The sequence below is a fragment of the Schistocerca piceifrons genome, chromosome 5 (genome assembly GCF_021461385.2).
Source record: "Schistocerca piceifrons isolate TAMUIC-IGC-003096 chromosome 5, iqSchPice1.1, whole genome shotgun sequence".
In the NCBI taxonomy this organism is placed as follows: Eukaryota; Metazoa; Arthropoda; class Insecta; order Orthoptera; family Acrididae; genus Schistocerca; species Schistocerca piceifrons.
In genome coordinates, this window is record NC_060142.1 from 359,939,114 (window position 1) to 359,963,532 (window position 24,419).

The following is a 24,419-nucleotide window of genomic DNA, read 5'->3' on the forward strand; positions in this document are numbered from 1 at the left end:
ACTCTCCAGACCACTATTTAAAATCCACTTAAACTTTGCACACAATTACTCTACATCCATGTTACTGGAACTAAGTTATGTCAGTTCTCTGTCTAAATGAGATGCTAACAACTGCTTATCTGGTCTGTCTAGCAGAAACACTATCTTAGCCTTCTTGACTGATTTATTAACTTTCATAATCACAGGTGCTATAATGACAGTCGTATCGCCATTTCTATACGGATATCGTAAATGAGGTCCGGCCTGTTTGTTGCTACAAGATTTAAGATATTTCCAGTATATGTGGGCTGCTGTGCTAGCTCCACAAGATGGTTTTCTGAAAATGGTTCAAAAGTATTTTGTATGACTATCTGTTGTAACACCCCCCCCCCCTCCCCCCACCCTCCCTATGAAATGAATCCATAGTCATTCCAGTCTATTTTTGTTAGGTTAAAGTCACCTTCAACTTCTACTGCATGATCTCTATATTTACACACTACTGACTGTAGACTTTCTTCAAATGCCTCTAGCCCCTAATCACAGTCGTGAGTACTTCTCACCCAACTACAGTCATGCGGTCCCAAGGACCACGTTCAGAAGGCAGAAAAAATACGTGAAAATCACCAATCTAGTGCTACTTTTTGAATTTAGTACTACATATCTATTCTTCAATTATACATAAATGGTAACATATGCACAAAATATTGTTTTGGTGCTGTGAAAAAGACCTATTCATATTGCACTCTAAATTCTCATTGAAATTTAGAGTGATTGACAAATATCGAAATATCTAAGTGTAGTTCGTTACTTGAAACTTGGTTGTTGCAGGTTAATATTGATCAAGTACCATCAGTGTTAAATTTAATGAGTATTCTTGACAGCGAATTAAACAGAAAAAATCTGCACTACTGAAAGTGGCCACATTTTGCACCACCTTACATGCACTGCGGACTCACCTTACAAGAGCATTCTAAACAAATTGCGACCTTGCACTTGCGACACAAATATCTTGTCTTTCTCTTCTTTTTTGGTGGACAAATGCGACATGTCTTCCTTTCATCCCTAGGTAGTTCGTCCTCCTTTTCCAGCTCTTCATGGAGATGTACTTCAGTTCCTAGAACTTGACCGATAGAAAATCTCAGCTCTCGTGGGAGGCGTTTATTCATTATCCTTTCGGGCAGTGAAGGTTCAGTCAGTTCTTTCGCTGGGCTTTCATGAAGTTCATTCTGGTAAGCACAGTTCTTTCCTTAAATGACTGATGAAGAATATATGCATTGACAACACTCATGTCAAGAACATGGAAAAACACGGCCATGGTCCAGCATTGTGTGCGGTGACTTGAACAATAATTGGCACACTTTTCATCTACAGTATCAACACTACCCTTTGTGTTATTATAGTGGGCTATTATTACAGGTTTTTTACTTTCCACATCATCTTCTATGGAGGGATGCATTGTTGATATAAGAATTACTGCTCTTCCTTTCTTAGGCACATGCGAAATGAGCGTGATGTGTTTAGTAAATCCATACAGTGTTGTTCCAACTTCACATCTATGGGAAGGCAAGAAAGATGCCGGAATTTCCTTTCGATTCTTCCACATTGTTCCCACTGTGGTCAAACCATTTTTCTGTAGCACGTCTGCAAGTTCGATTGACACATACCAGTTATTAGCAGTAATGTTTCTGTTAGTATGTGCTATTGGCTTGCACAATCTGAGGACAGCCTGAGTGGGAATGGCGTATTTCTTCTCGTCTGGGGAAAGTCCTGCTCCAACAGTACCTTTTCCACAGTAGAGATAGGTGTTGAAGATGTAGTTAGTCCTGGATTCGACAAGGCATTGAAGCTTCAGGCCGTTTTGATAGAATATACATTCTGAGTTTACAGCGTCCTCTGAAACTGATAAGCATTTCATCAGCTGTAGCATTAGCCCCAGGAATATAGCATTGCTGCAAATTTTCATTGAATTTATGTAGAATGTTTGTTATAGCAGCTGCTGGATCAGTAATCGTACATAACTCCCTGTCATCAGGGTTGTCAAATCTCAGGCGGTTGAGAATTACAGCAAATCTTGCTGATGACATAGTGATACAGAAAATGTCACAACCAGTCCCATCAGTACAAAAGAGAGAACATATGTTTTCGTTATTCAATTTGAATACTGCATTGTATATAAGAAGGCCAATGAAGCTCTTCATTTCAAACATTGTACAAGGTCTGACTTCTGTTCTCTCTGTATTCGTGTATTTTCCACAAATTTTTTCAAGTTTCTCATTTGTCCATGTGAGTATTTTGTTCAGTTTGTCATCACTGAAAATATAGCTCCAAGCAGTCAGTGGGTCGATCTGTGATTGTCCACTGAGTTCATGTCGAAGTCTGGTATCTTCAATATATTATGAGCTGGAATTCTGACATGCCTGTTTGGTTCTACTGCCGACCACTTGACCCTATTTCTGCCATAGAAGTATTTCCTAGCACGTTCCTCATCTTCATCGCTATCTGATTCTCCTTCAGACCTTTCCTCGTCACTTTCACTCTTGCCAGACACACTGTATTCCAAATCATGGACACTATGTTTAAAATCACCATCCTCCACACCAGAAAAGTCAAAATTGGATATGTCACTTCCCACTTCATCAATAATTCTTGAAGATTTTTCTTCAAAATTTGGATCATCTGTTCTCACAAACGAAGGACCAGGGTTACCTGACATAGTTCTAAAGTTATTGTCACCGACAGATGCAAAGAACAAAACAACCACAACGAAAAGGAAAAATGTTCAGTCAGTAACTGACTTACAGTAACACAGTCGTGCGGTACTGTGGACATTGTTTCAATGAAACAAAAGCAAACACAGCAATTTCAACAATGACTGCCATGGCAACAAGCAGCAGCCTGAGAATAAGGAAGCTACTGGGCCGCCCAGCTCTTCAAGGTCAATAGCGTTCCTAGAAACTGGAGTGTGAAAAGTTGCGCACTCCCAGGGGCCGCATGACTGTAGTTAAGGGCTAGAACTGTCACGGCAGAATTGGGTGACCAATAAAAACATTTAACATTTAACTTGATTTCATCTACATCTGTTGTATGTGACCAGATAACTTGGCTTTCATGTTCAACTTTGACCTCAATCGAGACAATATTCTTATGAACTGCAATGAACACTCCTATGGCCTCTAACTTGTCTTTCTGATATAATTTCCATGACTCACTAAATATCTCAGAGCTTTCCACCTTACGTTTCAGCCAGCTCTCTGTCCCAAAAATAATTTGAATGTGAGAATTTTCTGGGAAGGTAGTAAATTCAGGAACTTTATTAAGAACACTTTGACAGTTCACCAATAAAATTTTGACAGTCAAAGTGCCTTTTATACTGAACACCATCTAGCTTCCCTTCCTGTGTATCACCTGACGAGTGTTCATCAGACCACCTAAAACTACCATCTAGCCTAAAAAATCCTCATGTGCTCTCCATGAGTACTCTGTTACCCAAGTAGCTGCTTCCTTTGTGTAGTGCACCATTGACCTATTAGAGTGATTCCTAAAAATCCCCACACGATGATGCAGGTCTAGAGATCTGCAGCCAAGACCACCACAGAATTGATGAAGCCTTTGGTTGATACCCTCCTCTTAGCTCCAAACCAAAGGACCCAGATCAACTCTGGGAACAATGCTGCAAATTGTGACTCTGCTTGCACCCCATGTGTAAAGCCAGCAGTCCTCACCACATCTGCCAGCTGCCTGTATGAACTGAGGATGGCCTGAGAACTGATGCGACAAGTGTCACTGGTGCCAACATGAGCCACAACTTGCAGATGACTGCACCCTGCACGCTCGATAGCTGCAGGTAAGGCCACCTCCACATCTCACCAGAGGCCCCCCAGCAGACATATTCAGTGCACACTGTATTTCTTTTTAGCCCTGAATGCAATCTGTCTAAGAGGCTCCACAAAGTGCTCCCAATAACTAGTAAACTCCTTCCCCCTGTGTGCTTTCTTGGACCCTGCTGAAGGAGTGGCCACCATCCACTCACAGGGTGAATCCTGAATGAGGACAGGTCAGTCTCCACATGGGCCCTACACCTTGAGTGATGTGAATGCATTTCCACCCACTGCTTACCCTTCTGTGAGAGCATCAGGAGGCTGTGGGGCAGGAAGGTGCAGATGAGGGTGGGGGCAGTAATATATTTAAAAGGGAGTTTGGTTCACTGAAAAGATTGCTCTTTACTCTTCTGGTGGAAAAATGTTATTATTCTGTCGATGAAGGCATTGAGGACAGCTTCTTAATCTGAAAACAGGAATTGTATTACATGTATTATTTTATGTACGTGTGTAGCTGTGGATTAGAAATGTAAAATATAATGTAAACTTTTGTATTTCTCTTAAAAAAGTGAAAAAAGTTTCTTTTGTAAACCTTGACGTGTCTCCCGTACATTAAATCAAATGATTTGAAAATTCTACATAATGAGATGAATAAATCACATATCACATAGGTGGCCTGGTCTTTGATGGGGTATGATAAGCCTGTAACAGGACTGCAATAGGAAGTGAAAGGTGGGTGAATTGGCAGGTCTTGCACTTGGACTGCCACAGAGGTATGATCCCTGTGGAATTGGGTCACAATTCAGAGTGACATAAGGATAGACTAGGATGTTGTGGAGTTTGCGTGGCTGACAGAACACCACTTTTGGAGGTTTGGAAAGGATCTTGAGTAGGATGTACCCCATCTCATGGCATGATGATAGGTAGTCAAAGCCCTGACAAAGGATGTGTTTCAGTTTGCTCCAGTACAGGGTGGTATTGGGTGATAAAGGGGCCACACTTCTGTAGTTTGTTCTTGCAAGTGATGGGAAGATTGGGAGTGTGTGGGAATGGAATGGCAGTTCTGATTGCAGACTAGGTGTGAGGGACAGTGCATGTCTGTGAAGGGGTTGCTGAGACCCCCACTATACTGGGCAAGGGAGTTATTGTCACTGAAAATATGCCATGTCTGTGTAGCCAGGCTGTTTGGGAGCAATTTTTTTTTTTTGGTGCAGAAGGGATGATAGCTGTCAAACATCAGTTGCTGTTGGTGGTTGGTGTGTTTAATATAGACAGAGGTGTGGATGGAGCCATCAGAAAGTAGGAGGTCAACATGCAGGAAGATGGCATACTGGTTTGAGGAGGACAAGGTGAAGCAGATGGGAGAGAAGGTGTTGAGGTTGTGAAGGAATGAGGTTGCATGTCTGGGGCTTGAGTCCATATTGTGAAGATATGGTCAATGAACCTGAATCAGATTAGGAGTTTGGCGTTTTGGGAGACTAGGAAGATCTCTCATAGATGGCCCACAAACAGGTTGGCATAGGAGGGTGACATAGGGTTGCCCATGGGTGTGCCTCAGATTTGTTTGTATACCTTCCCTGGAGAAACTCGAAGGTTTCAAATAGATTATATAATGGTAAGACAGAGATTTAGGAACCAGGTTTTAAATTGTAAGACATTTCCAGGGGCAGATGTGGACTCTGACCACAATCTGTTGGTTATGAACTGTAGATTAAAACTGAAGAAACTGCAAAAAGGTGGGAATTTAAGGAGATAGGATCTGCAGAAACTGACAGAACCAGAGGTTATAGAGAGTTTCAGGGAGAGCATTAGAGAACAATTGACAGAAATGGGGGAAAGAAATACAGTAGAAAAAGAATGGGTAGCTTTGAGGGATGATATGGTGAAGGCAGCAGAGGATCAAGTAGGTAAAAAGATGAGGGCTAGTAGAAATCCTTGGGTAACAGAAGAGATATTGAATTTAATTAAGGAAAGGAGAAAATATAAAAATGCAGTAAATAAAGCAGGCAAAAAGGAATACAAACGTCTCAAAAATGAGATCGACGGGAAGTGCAAAATGGCTAAGCAGGCATGGCTAAAGGACAAATGTAAGTATGTAGAGGCATATCTCACTAGGGGTAAGATAAATACTGCCTACAGGGAAATTAAAGAGACTTTTGGAGAAAAGAGACCCACTTGTATGAATATCAAGAGCTCAGATGGAAACCCAGTTCTAAGCAAAGAAGAGAAAGCAGAAAGGTGGAAGGAGTATATAGAGGGTCTGTACAAGGGTATGTACTTGAGGACAATATTATGGAAATAGAAGAGGATGTAGATGAAGATGAAATGGGAGATATGATACTGCGTGAAGAGTTTGACAGAGCACTGAAAGACCTGAGTCAAAACAAGGCCCCGGGAGTAGACAACATTCCATTAGAACTACTGACAGCCTTGGGAGAGCCAGTCCTGACAAAATTCTACCATCTGGTGAGCAAAATGTATGAGACAGACGAAATACCCGCAGACTTCAAGAAGAATATAATAATTCCAATTCCAAAGAAAGCAGGCGTTGACAGATGTGAAAACTACCAAACAATCAGTTTAATAAGTGACAGCTGCAAAGTACTAACACGAATTCTTTACAAACGAATGGAAAAACTGGTAGAAGCTGACTTCGGGGAAGATCAATTTGGATTCCGTAGAAATATGGGAACACGTGAGGCAATACTGACCCTACGACTTATCTTAGAAGCTAGATTAAGGAAAGGCAAACCTACATTTCCAGCATTTGTAGACTTAGAGAAAGCTTTTGACAATGTTGATTGGAATACTCTCTTTCAAATTCTGAAGGTGGCAGGGGTAAAATACAGGGAGCGAAAGGCTATTTACAATTTGTACAGAAACCAGATGGCAGTTATAAGAGTCGACGGACATGAAAGGGAAGCAGTGGTTGGGAAGGGAGTGAGACAGGGTTGTAGCCTCTCCCCAATGTTATTTAATCTGTATATTGGGCAAGCAGTAAAGGAAACATAAGAAAAATTTGGAGTAGGTATTAAAATCCATGGAGAAGAAATAAAAACTTTGAGGTTCACCAATGACATTGTAATTCTGTCAGAGACAGCAAAGGACTTGGAAGAGCAGTTGAACGGAATGGACAGTGTGTTGAAGGAAGGATATAAGATGAGCATCAACAAAAGCAAAACGAGGATAATGGAATGTAGTCGAATTAAGTCAGGTGATGCTGAGGAAATTAGATTAGGAAATGAGACATTTAAAGTAGTAAAGGAGTTTTGCTGTTTGGGGAGCAAAATAACTGATGATGCTCAACCTAGAGAGGATATAAAACGTAGACTGGCAATGGCAAGGAAAGCGTTTCTGAAGAATAGAAATTTGTTAACATCGAGTATAGATTTAAGTGTCAGGAAGTCGTTTCTGAAGGTATTTGTATTGAGTGTGGTCATGTATGGAAGTGAAACGTGGATGATAAATAGTTTGGACAAGAAGAGAATAGAAGCTTTCAAAATGTGGTGCTACAGAAGAATGCTGAAGATTAGATGGGTAGATCACATAACTAATGAGGAGATATTGAATAGAATTGGGGAGAAGAGAAATTTGTAGCACAACTTGACTAGAAGAAGGGATTGCATGGTTGGACATATTCTGAGGCATCAAGGGATCACCAATTTAGTATTGGAGGGCAGCGTGTAGGGTAAAAATCATAGAGGGAGACTCAAGAGATGAATACACTAAGCAGATTTAGAAGGACATAGGTAGCAGTAGGTACTGGGAGATGAAGAAGCTTGCACAGGATAGGGTAGCATGGAGAGGTGCTTCAAACCAGTCTCTGGACTGGAGACCACAACAGCAACAACCTTCCCTTCAAAGGAGAGTAGTTGTGAGTTATTGCTCTGCCTAGCTGACCTTTCCAACTTGTCACATCCCCCAAAATTCTGTAACAGTCTTCCACCAAGTCCCAGTCTGAAACATTAATCTACTTCTCCAAGTGTCAACCTTCCACCATATCCTCAGCCCACAGAAGTCTTAGTCCTACCCAAAGCATCACCTTTAGCCATGCAGCTGACTTTAACTATATTGAATTGTCAAAGACGTACTTTTCTTCCCCCAATGCCTGCAATGGAAAAACTTCTTTGCCACCAATCCCTCTTACCAAAGCAAACCTAATCCCAACATTGAATCCTGCCTATTTTAGTTCATACCACCATCCAACCATGATCCTCCTCCCCCCCTTCCTCCCACCTAACTACCCCCATTCAGGAATAACTGACCTGCAGCTTGGCATCAACATCCTTTCCCAGCTCATTTCCTTAGAATATCAACCTTTCATCAGAAGAAAGGACAGCCATACACAACCTTAAAACAAATCCTGTCCTAATAATTTTACCTGCAGACAAAGGTTCAGTTCAGCCACTGTCATTCTGAAACACAGTGACACCTGGCAGAAGGTCTGTGTCAATTATCAGAACCCTCCACTTATAAACTCAGCCAAAGTGGTCCCATCCCAGAAGTTGAACATAACCTCCAACCCTGTTTAAAGCCTTAGGCCCTTCCCCCCCCCCCCCACTCCCATACCACCTTACTAACTTTATCCTAACTCACAACTATTTCTCCTTTGAAGGGAAAGTATACAAACAAATCTGTGGCACAGCCATGGTCAGCTGTGTGGTTCTGTGCTATACCAGCCTGTTTGAGAACTGTCTAGAGGAGACCTCCCTAGGCTCAAAAAAATGACAAATCCCTTGTCTGGGTCAGGTTCATTGATCATATCTTTATGATCTGGACTCAGGGCCAAGACATGCTTTCCTCACCTCTTCACAGCTTTAACATCTTTCCTCCCATCCTCTTCATCTGGTCCTCCTCAACCTAGTGCACCACCTTCCTGGCCATTAACCTCCGCCTCTCTGTTGACTCCATCTACACCTCTGTCCATATTAAACCCACCAACTTCCAACAAACCATTTTGACAGCTGTCATCCTTTCCACACCAAAAAATCCCTCCTGTACTGTCTGACCACCCAGAGACAGGACATCTCCAGTGACAAGAACTCCCGTGCTCAGTATGCTGAGGGTTCTCAGCAAGGCCTTCACAACAGGCACTAACCCCCAGATCTGGTCTGCAAACAAATCTCTCATGTCATTTCCCCACACACCTCCAATCTGACCACCACCCCCAAGAACCAGCCACAAATGAGTGCATCTTCATCACTCATTACCACCCCAAACTGGAACAAATGGAACCACATTCTTTCTTACAGATTTGATTACCTATCATCGTGCCATGGAAGGATGGACATCCTTCCCATGATCCTTCCCAACCCTTCACAAGTGGTGCTTTGTGAGCCACTCAATCTCCACAACATCCTAATTCATCCCTGTGCCACTCCAAATTGCAACCTCTTGCCTCAGGGATCATATCTTTGTGGAAGACTTATGTGCAAGACTTCCCAGTCCACTGACCCATCACTTCCTATTCTAGTCCTGTTACAGGCTTATCCTATCCCATCAAAGGCTAGGCCATCTGTGAAAGCAGCTATGTCATTTTCCAGCCCTGATGCAATCATTGCACAGCTTTTTGTATTGGTATGACTCCCAAATAGATGTTCACCACAATGAACCCCCACTGCCAGACTGTAGCCAAGAGAAAAGTAGACCAGCCCCTGGCACAACATGCAGCCAGACATAACATGCTTGATTTCAGTGGGTGCTTCACAACCATAGCTATGTGGGTCCTCCCCTCTATCAACAGTTTTTCTAAACTGTACCAATGGGTGTTATACTTACAACATATTCTCCACTCCCAGAACTATCACAGACTCAACCTGTGGTAAACTACTGTTCCCACACCCTCCAGCCAACTGTTTCCACCCCATCTGTCCTATCACCTTCTCCCAATTCTCACCCCCTCGCCGCCTTTGCATGCCATCCTCTGTCAATGCACCCGTCTGTCTTTCCTCTCTCCCCCTCTGTAACCCACTGCCCTACAGCCTCCCGACACTGTGCCGGTTGGCAATCTACACCTTGCACACTCTGCCAAACTGCCCTCGTCTCTACCCCCACCAGTATTGTGCTATTCATTCCCCACCCCTTCCACATTGCTGCTTTAATTCCACATAACAGTTGCATTCCTGTCCAAGCAGCCAGAGCTGGTGGTCAAGTGTGCATGAGGTGTGCTTGCGCGCACGCGCGCGTGTGTGTGTGTGTGTGTGTGTGTGTTTGTGTGTGTGTGTGTGTGTGTGTTTGTGTGTGTTTCCTTTTCTGAAGACAGCTTTGGCCTTTGCCTGACAGCTAAATGTGTAGCTATCTTTTTGTTGTAACTGTCTGCAATTCGACGTGTCATCTTTACGTCTTTCCATTGTGATTGTCTGCAACTCAGTGTGTCATCTTTATGGTGAGTAGCAATCTATGTATTCCTTATATTGTTGATACAAACAGTTATCATCTCCAAAATGTTCCTATACTGTAAAGTGTGTTCATATCCTTCCACATTTCATGTCATCACTGAGCTCTACAGCCCGCCAGTTCTGCTGTTACTGCTATTCTGCTGACAACACAATACTCCTCGTCTCCTTCTATACTGGCTGATCCACCTCTCATGATGTTCAATGTTCAATTCTACATACATAAGAGTGTCTGGGTAGGTTTGAAAGATAGTGTGTTCGTGATAGGAACATGGAAACAATGGAAGGATTCAAATAGATTATATAATGGTAAGACAGAGGGTCTAAAACCAGATTTTAAATTGCAAAAAATTTTCCAAGGTTTTTACTTAACTGCTTGTACAATCTACTGATTGAATAACATTTGTGATAAACTACAACCAAATCTCACATCATTCTCAACTACAGTAAGCTGACAAAAAGTCCTGAGATACCAATGTGCACAAATACAAATGGTACTAGTATCATGTACACAAGGTATGAAAGGACAGTGCACTGCCGGAGCTGTCATTTGTACTCAGGTGATTCATGTGAAGAGGTTTCTGACTTGATTATGGCAACATGACTCGAATTAAGAGACTTTGAATGTGGAATGTTAGTCGTAGCTAGATGCATGGGACATACCACTTTGGAAATCGTCAGGCTCTCCAACGTTGCAAGATCCACTGTGTCAAGAGTGTGCTGACAATAACAAATTTGAAGCATTATGTCTCATCAAGAACAATGCAGTGGTTTACGACCTTCACTTAACGATTGAGAGCAGTGCCATTTTCGTAGAGTTGTCAGTAATAACAGACAAGCAACGCCACATGAAATAAGTGCAGATGTATGATGAACATTATCATCAGAACAGTGTGACAAAAATTGTGGTTAATGGGCTATTCCAGTAGACATGAGTGCCTTTGCTAAGAGCATGACATCGCCTGCAGTGCCTTTCTTGGGCTTGTGACCATATCAGTTGGATCCCAGATGGCTGGAAAACGGCAGCCTGGTCAGATGGGCCCTGATTTCAGTTGGTGAGAACCGATGGTAAGGTCTGAGTGTGATTCAGTTCCCTTGAAGCCATGGACCCAAGTTGTTAACAAGGCACTGTGCAAACTGGTAGTGGTTCCATGATGTAGACTCGGTACTATGGTCCTGCTGAGCTGATCATTGACTGTAAATGTTTATGTTCACCCACTTGGAGACCATTTGCAGCCATTCATGGATGTCATATTCTCAAACATTTATGGATGACAATGCACCATGAAATTGGGCCCAGTTGTTCACAATTGGTTTGAAGGACAATCTGTAGAATTCAACTGAATGATTTGGCCACCCATATTGGCCACCATGAATCCCATCAAACATTTATGGGATGTAATGAAGCAGTCAGTTTGTGCACACAATCCTACACCAGCAACTCTTTTATTTCACAATTATGGATGGCTATTGAGGCAGCATAGTTCAATATTTCTGCAGGGGACTCCCAACAACTTGTTGAGTCCATGTAATGTCAAGATACTGTACTATGCCAGACGAAACAAGGTCCAACATGATATTAGGAGGTATCTTATGACTGTGGTCACCTCTGTGTACTGGTTCCCTTTCACATTCTTTGACTCTTATAACTGGAGTTAGGTTTTAGGTTTCTGTACAAATTGTAGATTCCATGTGGGGTTGCTGGTCCCCCATTGGGCACCTCCCCAAATGGCAGATAGGGGAATGTCCTCCAGATATGTAGGTTACCAGGGAAATACAATACCTGAGGTGGACCAAAACCAACAGGTATGAGGGCCAGTGGCTTGGAAGAAAGACAGAGGAGCCCCCAACCATCAACTGCTGCCTTGCAGTCAGTAGAAGGATCTACAGAGGCTAAGGATGTTCCCCTGAAAATGGAATGAGCTATCCGGCAAGCTGTAAGAGGCAACCCCTCAAATGACTGGGTGGAAGTTTAACAACCTTTCCCTGTAAAAATCACTTGTTGTGAATGCTGGAATAAGCTGGACAGATATTTTTATGATGAACCCAGCAAACAAAAAAAGGATAAGAGATATGTACATAGGAGCATGGAATGTGCGGAGTCTATACCAAGCTGGAACCCTACAGCAGCTGCTAACACAAGTAAACAACCATGGTATAAAACTATTGGCTCTCCAGGAAATTACGTGGAAGGGTAGTGACATAATGGAATCAGGAAATTTCACAATCTTCTATGGTGGCAGGAGGACAAATACCTTTGGTACAGCTTTTGTGGTCACTAAAGAACTGAAGCATGTTGTAATGCACTTTGAAGCAATCAATGAACGGATGTCCATATTGAGATTAAGAGGACAATTTTTCAACATAACAATTACAAATGTACATGTGCCCACAGAGGAGGCAGATGAACAACAGAACGTTGAGTTTTATTGCAAAGTAGAGCAGTTCTATGATCAGGCTTCTAAACATCTTAATAGGAGACTTGAATATAAAAATAGGAAAAGGAGAGGCTTATCAGCCAACTATAGGAAGACATAGTCTCCATGAAATATCAAATGACATCAAATTAGGGTTGTAGATTTTGCTATAAGTAAAAACATGACTCAGCAGTACAGTGTTTCCATACAAAAAATCCATAAAGAAACATGGATGTCACTAGGCGTACAAACTAGAAATCAGATAGACCATATATTGATTGACAGGAGTCACAGATCAGACATAATGGATGTAAGGAGCCAATGTGGAGCTGACCGCAATTCAGACCATCATCTAGTGAGAATCAAGTGCAGGCAAAGGATCTCACTGTTGAGTAAACAAAATGGACACAAACAAGCATATCAGGCGAAAACAGAAGAGGGGATTGAGAATGATACAGACGCATCAAATGAACATTTAGAAATAGTGTGGAAATAATGTAAGACTGCAGTCCTTGAAGCAGATTGGTTTGATGAAGAATATATGAGAAGAATTGAGGAGTGTAACATAGCATGAAAGAAATTATTTCAGAGAAGAAATAGAACAAATCTGAATGAATATAATGAGAAGTGCTGTGTAGCTAAGAGGGTTTGCAGAAAGAAGAAAAGAGCACTAGAAAAGAAAAAATTGGAAGAAATTGAACAGTTAGGAGAAGAGAAGCAAGTATGCGAAATGTATCAAAAGATTAAAAAAGGAAAGGCTTGGTTTCAAGCCAGAACAAATATATGTAGAAATTAAGAAGAGGATTTGGTAGGGGAGAGTAATAAAATACTCGACAGATGGGCAGAATACTTCCAAGAGTTACTAAACCCAGAAGTAGAGGGATTAGAACAAGAAGAACTGGTGGAAATAAATTGTTATGGACCAGAGGTCTTAACACCAGAACCCACACTGGAGGAAGTGATACAAGCCATTAAGACCTTAAAAAATAATAGGGCACCTGGAGAAGATCAGATCCAGGCGGAACTTCTCAAATATCGTGGGGAAGCATTGTGGAAAGCAATACATAAAGTAATACTGAACATCTGGCAGGAGTAGAGCATGCCAATGGAGTGGAAAATGGCTATTATGTGATCCATACATAAAAATGACATAAATTAAACTGCCAGAATTACCAAAGAGTATCCCTGCTAAATACTACATATAAAGTGGTCTCCAAGATCCTAACTAGGAGGCTTACTCCCTATGTGGAAGAGAGAGTTGGAGACCATCAGAGTGGCTTTAGAAGAAATAGGGTAACAACTGACCAAATATTCACATCACACATACTTCTTGAAAAATGCTATGAACATTAAATAAACATACATCAGCTTTATATCAGTTTTAAACAAGCCTATGATAGTATCACAAGAGTGACATTGTGGAATGTGATGGAAGAGGCATGAATACCAAAGAAGCTCATTAAACTTGCTATGATGACCCTCAGTGAAACCAACTGTAAAATAAAAATACAGGGCAAAATCTCCAGAGAAGTGGAAGTGAAGAAGGGACTGAGACAGGGTGACAATAACTCCTCACTACTATTCAACCTCTGCCTAGAAAAGGTCATAAGTAAGATAGAGATAAATAGAGGAAGAACCATTTTTAATCGTTCTCTGCAGTACCTGGCCTCTGCAGATGATGTGGCATTACTCACACAAAACACTGCTGTGCTGGCTGATGCCTATCAACAACTGGAGAGAGGTGCAAGGGAACTTGGCCTGGCAGCCAATGTCAAAAAGACCAAATATATGGCAATGACCAACCAGTGAAACCTACCAAATCTCAGGATAGCCGGCAATGAGTTTGAAAGGGTGAGAGACTTCAAGTACCTCGGATTGACTATCACAGAGACAAATGACATCAGCTGCGAGATGAAAGCTAGAAAAGTAGCAGGCAAAAAATTCTACTTTGCCACACTACCCATGCTTAGGAGGTCACTTCTGTCGCAAAAATCTAAACTCCTCATTTACAAAACAAGTATAAGATCAGTTGTTATGTATGGTGCTGAGACATGGATCATGACTGCAAATGAGGAAAGGATCCTTAGCATTTGGGAGAGAAAGGTTCTGCATAAAATATATGGCCCAATATGTGATCGAGAAGGTTGACGCATGCAGAATTGGAACAACTATTTGAAGAATAAGAGGACTGCAATGGGCAGGACATGTGGTCAGAATGGAGGAAGACAGAACATGTAAGAAGATTTTTGATGGCAAGGCTGGAGACAGGCAATGGAAGGGATATCCCAGAAAGGGATGGATGGACAGAATTTTTGACATGAAAAAGCTAGGTGTCAGAGGATGGAGATGGAAAGACATGGGCCAGATAGAATGGCAGGATATTTTGATGCAGGCCAAGGCCCTCCAAGGACTGTAGAGCCAAGGAGTAGTAGTAGCAGTAGTAGTAGCACAAATTGTAGATAGCCATTTACTACATACATCTTATCGCTGTTTGTTTCAGAAAAGAATGTATGTAAGCCAACATTGTCAAAGGCATTCTGTAAACCTACCAATACTATAAACCTTGAACTTCCCACTCTACACCCACAGTGCAGCAACCTTAGTGATAAGTTTCAGTATCAAAAACAATCTATGTTGCAAGGACAGCAGAAGCTTTTTTTATGCATTTCAGCTTTTTGTGGCATTTTCAAAATTTCTACAGCAGAAAATTACATGAAAACAGGTTAGGGTTGTGTTCCCGTGTGCCATGAGAAGGTAGTAAATTTTTTTAAACACTACATGAGTGAAGGTGGACTGCAGGTAATGGATTAGTCATAAATAGCCAAAATTTTAATATACAGGGTGTTACAAAAAGGTATGGCCAAACTTTCAGGAAACATTCCTCACACACAAATAAAGAAAAGATGTTATGTGGACATGTGTCTGCAAATGCTTAATTTCCATGTTAGAGCTCATTTTAGTTTCATCAGTATGTACTGTACTTCCTCGATTCACTGCTATGATTTCATACGGGATACTCTAACTGTGCTGCTAGAACATGTGCCTTTACAAGTATGACACAACATGTGGTTCATGCATGATGGAGCTACTGCACATTTCAGTTGAAGTGTTTGTACGCTTCTCAACAACAGATTCGGTGACCGATGGATTGGTAGAGGCGGACCAATTCCATGGCCTCCATGCTTTACTGACCTCAACCCTCTTAACTTTCATTTATGGGGGCATTTGAAAGCTCTTGTCTATGCAACCCCGGTACCAAATGTAGAGACTCTTCATGATCGTATTGTGAATGGCTGTGATACAATGCGCCATTCTCCAGGGCTGCATTAGCACATCAGGGATTCCAGGCGATGGAGGGTGGATGCATGTATCCTCGCTAATGGAGGACATTTTGAACATTTCCTGTAACAAAGTGTTTGAAGTCATGCTGGTACATTCTGTTGCTGTGTGTTTCCATTCCATGATTAATGTGATTTGAAGAGAAGTAATAAAATGAGCTCTAACATCTAACATGGAAAGTAAGCATTTCCGGACACATGTCCACATAACATATTTTCTTTCTTTGTGTGTGAGGAATGTTTCCTGAAAGTTTGGCCGTACCTTTTTGTAACACCCTGTATATCATGAAACATGCAAACATGAGTCTTTATTCAAAATAATACCCTGTATATCTAGAATCCAAAAGTAAAATAATTTTAAAAATCCTTGCCCTCGCCTATCAACAAAAAGCCATATTTGATGTGGAACCATGAAGAGAGACAATTCTTACCTTCAGGAAAGGCATTTAGTTATGCTAAAGTGGGACCAAACATGAAATATGAAAATGTAGGTATTGGGATACAAATTGTAGTGGTCCTAGTGGTCCTGAATACATGGCTGCACATGAACATGCTATGTAAGACTGACAGGCAGGAAGCTGCCAATATGTTGGATGCAAGCTCCACTAGGTGTCATTTACATGTTTGGAAGTACAAGAGATAAGAGAAAAGTAAAACATATAGTGATAGGTAAGGTCACTGCAAAAGAGAAATAGATTTAGAGTAGGTAATTGAACTATGATGGATGTACAAACAATTAAAGCAGTCTAACAAATGGCACCATCTTTTGGCATCACGAATAAAGTCAAGATGTACATAATAAATATAGGAACATTACAGTTCCTGTACAAAATAGGCATAAATTAAATTAAAAAAATTTCCTAAATCAACTGTAAAATATAAGAATAATGTGAAAAGGTAAGTTGTCACTTATAGGCATACCAAAACGACTGTCATAAATATAGCTTTTAGCCAGGAAGACCTTCGTCAAAATTAGACGACAACCACGTGTGCGCACACACACACACACACACACACACACACACACACACACACACACACACACACTCACACACATGCAAATGCAACTCACACACACATGACTGCAGTCTCAGGCAACTGAGGCCATACTGTGAACAGCAGCACCATTGCATGATGTGAGTGGTGACTGGATGGGGGTAAGGAGGAGGCTGGGGCAGGGAGGGGGAGGTAAGGTAGGGGTGGCAGACAGTGGCATGGCTGTTGGGGAGTGTGGATGGACGAAGTGGAAAGAGGGTGGGCAGCTAACTGTAGTTGGGAGGTTAGACGGATGGCAGCAGAGAGGTGGGGAGTGGGAGGGGATTGCGGAAAAGGAGAGAAGTAAAGAGACTGGGTGTGATGGATGAATGAAGGCTGTACAGTGCTGGAATTGGAACAAAGAAAGGATTGGATGGGATAGGACAATTACTAATGAATTTTGAGGCCAGAAGGGTTACAGGAACATAGGATAATTTGCTGGGAAAGTTCCCACTTTCACAATTCAGAAAAGCTGCTGTTGGTGGAAAGGATCCATATGGCACAGGCCCTAAAGCAGTCATTGAAATGAAGGATGTCATGTTTGGCAGCATGTTCAGCAACAGGGCGGTCCACTTGTTTCTTGGCCACAGTTTGTTGGTGGCCATTCATATGGACAGACAGCATGTTGGTTGTCATGCCCACATAGAATGCAGCACAGTGGTGGCAGCTTAGCTTGTAGGTCACATGACTGGTTTTCCTGGTAGTCCTGCCTTTGATGGGATAAGTGATGTTTGCGACTGGAGTGGAGTAGGTGGTGGTGGGAGATGTGTGGGACAGGTCTTGCATCTAGGTCTATTACAGGGGTATGAGCCATGAGGTAAGGAGTTGTGTGCAGGGTTTGTATAGGGATGAATGAGTATATTGCGTAGATTTGGTGGATGGTGTAATATTACAGTGGGAGGGGTGGGAAGGATAGTGGGTTGGACATTTCTCATTTCAGGGCACAACAAGAGGTAGTCCAGATCACAAAGATGTCAACAATGAATCTCAACCAGATGAGGGACTTGGGATTCTAGGAGGTTAGGGAGGATTCCTCTAGATGGCCTATGAATAGGTTGGCATAGAATGGTGCCATTTGGGTGTCCATATCCTTACCCCATATTTGTTTGTAAGTAATGCCTTCAAAGGAGAAGTAATTGTGGGTAAGGATATAGTTGGTCATGATGACTAGGAAAATGGTTATTGGTTTGGAATTCACTAGGTGTTGGGAAATGCAGTGTTCAATAGTGGTAAGACCATGGGCATTAGGGATGTTAGTGCAAATGGAGGTGGCATCAATAGTCATGAGCAGGGCACCATGTGGTAAAGGGACAGGAACTGTGGAGAGTCAGCAGAGGAAATTGTTGGTATCTTTTATACAGGACAGTAGGTTCTGGGTGATAGGTCGAAGGTATTGGTCTACGAGAGCAGAAATTCTCTAAGTGGGGGCACAGTAACTGTTCACAAGGGGGCATCCTAGATAGATGGGTTTATGGACTTTAGGAAACATGTAGAAGGTAGGACTGTGGGGAGTGGTAGGGGTGAGCAGAGGGATGGACTCTGGGCAGAGGTTCTGGGATGGGCCTAAGGATCTGAGGAATGACTGGCAATCCTCTTGGATTTCTGGAATGGGGTCACTGTGGCAAGGTTTGTAGGTGGATGTATTTGACAGGAAAGGATCATGACTTTGTTGTGGGTCTGTTTAGGTTTCGGATTTTGTGTGGTGGTGGGAGGGAGTTTTGGAGGGTAATGTAGTAAGTCAACGAGACAGGGTTTGTCAACTATGAGGGGTTGTCGAGTAAGTTTGGAGGTTGTTGTAGAGGGGGTGGGCAGTGGTACTTCAAGGCAGGAGTAGGAAATGAGCAGGGTGGAGAGCTTTTTGAGGTGACATTGTGCGTGTTTGTCAAGTTCCTGGAGGGCAAGAGTTTCCATGTTCCATATCCCTGTAATAGGCTTAGATGCAAGACTTGTCCTATACATCCTCCCACCACCACCTACTCCAGTCCAGTCACGAACATCACCTATCCCGACAAAGGCAGGGCTACCTGTGAAACCAGTCATATGATCTACAAGTTAAGTTGCAACCACTATGCTACATTTTTTGTTGACATGACAGTCAACAACATGTCAGTCCTCATGAATGGCCACTGAAGAACTGTGGCCAAGAAAAAAGTGGTCCACCCTGTTGCTGAACACGCTGCCAAACATGGCATCCTTCATTTCAGTGACTGTTTCACAGCCTGTGCCATATGGATCCTTCCCACCAACACCAGCTTTTCTGAATTGCACGAGATGGAACTTCCCCAAAAAATTATCCTATGTTCCCATTACCCTCCTGGCCTCAACCTTAATTAGTCATCATCCTCTTCCGTCTAGCCCCTTCTCTTTTCCCATTCCAGCACTACAAAGCCCTCGTTCATCCATCACTCAGTCTTTTTACTTCTCTCTTTTCCCTCAATCCTCCTCCCCACCTCTCTGCTGCACTCTGTCTAGCCTTCTGACTGCACTTAGCTGCCCACCCTCATTCCACCTCATCCCTGCGCACTCCCCAACAGCACATCACTGTCTGCCAATGATACCCTACTATCCCTCCCCCTCCCTGTCCCAGCCTCCTTAGCCCAGCCAGTCGCCTCTCCCATCACGCACTGGTGCTGTTGCCCACAGTGTGGCCTCAGCTGCCTGAGACTATGGTCATGTGTGTGGAGTTGCATTTGCGTGTGTGTGTGTGTGTGTGTGTGTGTGTGTGTGTGTGTGTGTGCCTCTAATTTTGATGAAGGCCTTACTGGCTGAAAGCTATATTTGAGACAGTCTTTTCATTGTGCCTATCTGTGACTCAGCATCTATGCTATATGGTGAGTAGCAACTTTCCCTTTAAGAATATTGTTACATTCCATCCTGGATTTTACATTTTTTCTAAAATATAAGATACAGGAATAAGACAATGTCTTGATGAGGGGGGTTATGGCAGTATTCAGCTATATACTTTGAAAAGCTGTCATAATTGAATTGTAAAATGTCTGATTCTTGTTAATCAGTTGGTCTTTAAGAATTACATCTTTAGCAACTTGAGGGTATTTCACAATCTCCGATTCCTCCAGAAAAGTCAAGTTTTTGCTCTTGGGTTCACGATGCTAAATTTGGAGCAATTCTGATATAGGTTCTATGTGCCCACTAGCATTTAAATGCTTGGCAAATGAGGAATTATTTTTAATTGCACCTTTTTTATTGGATATGTATGCCTGCAATCTCATTCTGAACATACAGCCAGTCTGTCAAATGTAAGATGTAGACATTGACTGCATGGTAATTTATAAATGCCTGGATAAAAGAAATTGTCTTTACATGGCAGCTCATTGTGTACTAAGTGATGCTGGACCTTGTCATGAGTGGCATAAGCTACTTTAACATTACTTCAACAACCTAGTGAGCAGTAAGAAATGCTGCCCAAGAATGGTAGGAGTACAAATTGTGCTTTTGGAATTTCAAAGTTATGCTACTGCTTTTCTCTACTTTTTGTTTGTACAACATATTTATAATGTTGAAATATTTCAAAATTAATTTCATTATTGGTAAGCTGAAGATAACATTGTCAGAGACAGCAAAGGATTTTGACAAAAAGTGGAACAGAATAGAGAGTCTTGAAAAGAGTCAAATTTCAGCAAAAATACATGAAGGTAATGGGATGTATTCAAAGCTGACAGTGCTGAAGGAATGGGATTAGAAAATGAAATGTAGTGGGCTGATTGGATAAACCAGTCTATCTAAGATTAGTTGAACTCATAAATCTGCACCTTAATGTGTTAATCTCAGATTGTTTCACTCCAAACTGGGACCAACTCTGACTAGAAAAAATTTGCAGATGAACCAAGCTCAGCTGCAGTGATCAGTTCAAAGCCTAGTAACACTATAAAAGAATAGATTTCATTTTGCAGAAATACAATGTACAGAGAAGTAAACAGCAAAGAAATTCTTGTTAACAACAAAAGAATAATTCTTTCTTTGTGAAGTGTGGCCATCTCAAAATAAAAAACTATGCCTATTCCCTAAGCAAACCATAACATTCTTGCTTGTAGCTCATCTCTCTGATAGATATGAAAACAAGTGTGTTAATATTAAAGGACAGCTCTCAGTGAAAAAGTTCTTTGCTATTTAAAATCATTTGCCCTTTCCACAGGGACATAGATTAGTGGGGCTACTTGCAATAAAAGCATAATACACTCTAAGGGAAAGGAAAAAAAAGAAATAAAGCACAGCTTTCTGTGAAAAAGTTCATTGCTATTTAAAATCATTTGCTCTTTCCACAGAGATGTTAATTATTAGGGCTACTTACAATAAAAGCATATACACTCTATGGGGAAGAAGAAAAAAAGAAAAAAGAAAAATGCACCATGAATGAATTATCTGAATGAGATTGAAATTGGTAGATATGATATACATGTCTTGAAGGGAGGATATAAGATGAACATCAACAAAAGCAAAACGAGGATAATGGAATGTAGTCGAATTAAGTCGGGTGATGCTGAGGGAATTAGATTAGGAAATGAGATACTTAAAGTAGTAAAGGAGTTTTGCTATTTGGGGAGCAAAATAACTGATGATGGTCGAAGTAGAGACGATAAAAAATGTAGGCTGGCAATGGTAAGGAAAGCGTTTCTGAAGAATAGAAATTTGTTAACATCGAGTATAGATTTAAGTGTCAGGAAGTCGTTTCTGAAAGTATTTGTATGGAGTGTAGCCATGTATGGAAGTGAAACATGGACGATAAACAGTTTGGACAAGAAGAAAATAGAGGCTTTTGAAATGTGGTGCTACAGAAGAATGCTGAAGATTAGATGGGTAGATCACATAACTAATGAGGAGGTATTGAATAGGATTGGGGAGAAGAGGAGTTTGTGGCACAACTTGACTAGAAGAAGGGATCGGTTGGTAGGACATGTTCTGAGACATCAAGAGATCAGCAATTTAGTATTGGAGGGCAGCATGGAGGGTAAAAATCGTAGAGGGAGACCAAGAGATGAATACACTGAGCTGATTCAGAAGGATGCAGTAGATACTGGGAGATGAAGAATCTTGCACAGGATAGAGCAGCATGGAGAGCTGCATCAAACCAGTCTCACGGCTAAAGACCACAACAAACTACAGATATATATGTATAGACAAACAAATGAATATAATTCCAGATAAATTGAATGAATTATTCAAGAAAGAGAGTTTCATAAATTGAATAATTCAATCAAGCGATTGTCCACCTCCGGCCTTTATGCAAGCACACATTTGGCTTGGCATTGATTGATGTAGGGGTTGGATGTCCTCCCAAGGGATATTGGAATTGGCAGAAAGTGGAAAATGGCATAGCAGGAATCGGTAGAGGACAAATGTAAGGATTTAGAAGCATATATCACTAGAGGAAAGATAGATGCTGCCTACTTGAAAATTAAAGAGACCTTTGGAGAAAAGAGAATCACTTGTATGAAAATAATTGTCTCAGATGGAAAACCAGTCCGAAGCAAAGAGAAGGGAAAGCAGAAAGGTTGGAGGAGTATTTAGAGAGGCTATAAAAGAGAAATGAACTTGAACATTATATTATAAAAAGGAAAGAGGATGTAGATGAAATTGACATGAAAGATTTGATACTGTATGAAGAATTTGACAGAGCACTAAAAGACCTAAGCCAAAATAAGCCTCTGGGAATAGATAGCATTCTTTTAGAAATATAGACAGCTTTCAAAGAGCCAGTCATGACAAAACTTTTCCATCTGGTGAGCAAGATATACACTCCTGGAAATGGAAAAAAGAACACATTGACACCGGTGTGTCAGATCCACCATACTTGCTCCGGACACTGCGAGAGGGCTGTACAAGCAATGATCACACGCACGGCACAGCGGACACACCAGGAACCGCGGTGTTGGCCGTCGAATGGCGCTAGCTGCGCAGCATTTGTGCACCGCCGCCGTCAGTGTCAGCCAGTTTGCCGTGGCATACGGAGCTCCATCGCAGTCTTTAACACTGGTAGCATGCCGCGACAGCGTGGACGTGAACCGTATGTGCAGTTGACGGACTTTGAGCGAGGGCGTATAGTGGGCATGCGGGAGGCCGGGTGGACGTACCGCCGAATTGCTCAACACGTGGGGCGTGAGGTCTCCACAGTACATCGATGTTGTCGCCAGTGGTCGGCGGAAAGTGCACGTGCCCGTCGACCTGGGACCTGACCGCAGTGACGCACGGATGCACGCCAAGACCGTAGGATCCTACGCAGTGCCGTAGGGGACCGCACCGCCACTTCCCAGCAAATTAGGGACACTGTTGCTCCTGGGGTATCGGCGAGGACCATTCGCAACCGTCTCCATGAAGCTGGGCTACGGTCCCGCACACCGTTAGGCCGTCTTCCGCTCACGCTCCAACATCGTGCAGCCCGCCTCCAGTGGTGTCGCGACAGGCGTGAATGGAGGGACGAATGGAGACGTGTCGTCTTCAGCGATGAGAGTCGCTTCTGCCTTGGTGCCAATGATGGTCGTATGCGTGTTTGGCGCCGTGCAGGTGAGCGCCACAATCAGGACCGCATACGACTGAGGCACACAGGGCCAACACCCGGCATCATGGTGTGGGGAGCGATCTCCTACACTGGCCGTACACCACTGGTGATTGTCGAGGGGACACTGAATAGTGCACGGTACATCCAAACCGTCATCGAACCCATCGTTCTACCATTCCTAGACCGGCAAGGGAACTTGCTGTTCCAACAGGACAATGCACATCCGCATGTATCCCGTGCCACCCAACGTGCTCTAGAAGGTGTAAGTCAACTACCCTGGCCAGCAAGATCTCCGGATCTGTCCCCCATTGAGCATGTTTGGGACTGGATGAAGCGTCATCTCACGCGGTCTGCACGTCCAGCACGAACGCTGGTCCAACTAAGGCGCCAGGTGGAAATGGCATGGCAAGCCGTTCCACAGGACTACATCCAGCACTCTACGATCGTCTCCATGGGAGAATAGCAGCCTGCATTGCTGCGAAAGGTGGATATACACTGTACTAGTGCCGACATTGTGCATGCTCTGTTGCCTGTGTCTATGTGCCTGTGGTTCTGTCAGTGTGATCATGTGATGTATCTGACCCCAGGAATGTGTCAATAAAGTTTCCCCTTCCTGGGACAATGAATTCACGGTGTTCTTATTTCAATTTCCAGGAGTGTATGAGACATGCAAAATACCCTCAAACTTCATGAAGAATATAATATTCCAATTCCAAAGAAAGTAGGTGCTTACAGGTGTGAAAATTACCAAAGTATCAGTTTTATAAATGACAGTTTGCAAAATACTAACACAAATTCCTTACAGAAGAATGAAAAAACTGGTAGAAGCCCACCTTGGGAAAGATAAATTTGGATTACAGAGAAATGTAGGGACACGCAAGACAATACTGACTGTATGACTCATGATAGAGGATAGGATATGG

At 42.4% G+C, this 24,419-nt stretch overlaps 1 protein-coding gene across 1 annotated transcript in view; it reads left to right on the forward strand.

Moving 5' to 3' along the window:
- LOC124798989 (dynein axonemal heavy chain 10) overlaps nucleotides 1-24,419 on the forward strand; it is a 1,080,466-nt gene that overhangs the window by 652,243 nt on the left and 403,804 nt on the right. The window lies entirely within an intron of this gene.